Here is a 1,012-nt window from a genome sequence, read left to right on the forward strand (position 1 = left end):
AATTTTGCATGCTTAATCACTTTTATGATTTGGATTTCGATTTTGAAATCCATAAACAGTGATTCGTTATGTTTGATTACTAGTAGCCAACAACTAAATACTTGATGCAATAATTTTGATCTTGTTCCACCAACAATAACTACAAATCTAAAGCAAAAGTCAACAAAAAACAAAGAGGTGTACCTAGTTAGATTCACATTTCAATGACAAAAAAATACAAGAGTAGTGATTCAATGCCCTTATTTCCTTTCAATAAAAGAATTGACATTTTCCATCTATCTTACAACTTCTACTTTAACCTTGTGTTTCATGTACTGATGCAAGAAAACAACAAGTTCATCATTTATGCCTCTTAATTCCAAAAAATGATAAAGGTTGTCTTGCAACGCATCATCCAACTCCTTGCCAAGAACCAACAAAAAAAGGTGTTGTTAACACAAATCCAAATCTAAGTAAACAACTAGGAGTATAAATGAGTGAGTAAGTCTACGTGAATTCCGGAACAACATATGGATCATCTATTATATTCTCATTTGCATGTATGAACAACCTTTTTATCTCTACATAGTCAGGCCAAGCAGAACATTGCAACACACCATCTCCTTATCCTTTGGAGATGGTGACAATTACAATAATGTACATATGCATTTCATCAGAATTAATTACACCATCATCTAGAGTTGTAGTTGGAGCAGGAACAACTCCATCAAACAAAGTTACTTCAAGTTTATGTCTTTGTCGGCATATTCTTTTTTCAATGCAATCCACCACTCCCCAACTTCGTAACAGAGAGCGACCATCATAAGTATTTATGTTGTAAAAGAAATACATAGCGATTCAATTGATACAGAGCACAAAGAAATCACTCTAAATTATTTTACTCAAATTTCACAATAAACAATTGGAGAACTTGACCAAAGTTTAAAAAAATCACATTATTTTGTTGAGTTTTAGATTATACCTTTGGAAATTAACGAATGTTAAAAAACCTTCACTATTTTATTAAAATTTT

General features: G+C 31.5%; 1 pseudogene; it reads right to left on the minus strand.

Moving 5' to 3' along the window:
• Nucleotides 1–239: 239 nt before the first annotated feature.
• On the minus strand, nucleotides 240–800 carry LOC137815653 (uncharacterized; annotated as a pseudogene).
• Nucleotides 801–1,012: the final 212 nt, after the last annotated feature.

Source organism: Phaseolus vulgaris, chromosome 1 (genome assembly GCF_000499845.2).
Source record: "Phaseolus vulgaris cultivar G19833 chromosome 1, P. vulgaris v2.0, whole genome shotgun sequence".
Lineage (NCBI taxonomy): Eukaryota > Viridiplantae > Streptophyta > Magnoliopsida > Fabales > Fabaceae > Phaseolus > Phaseolus vulgaris.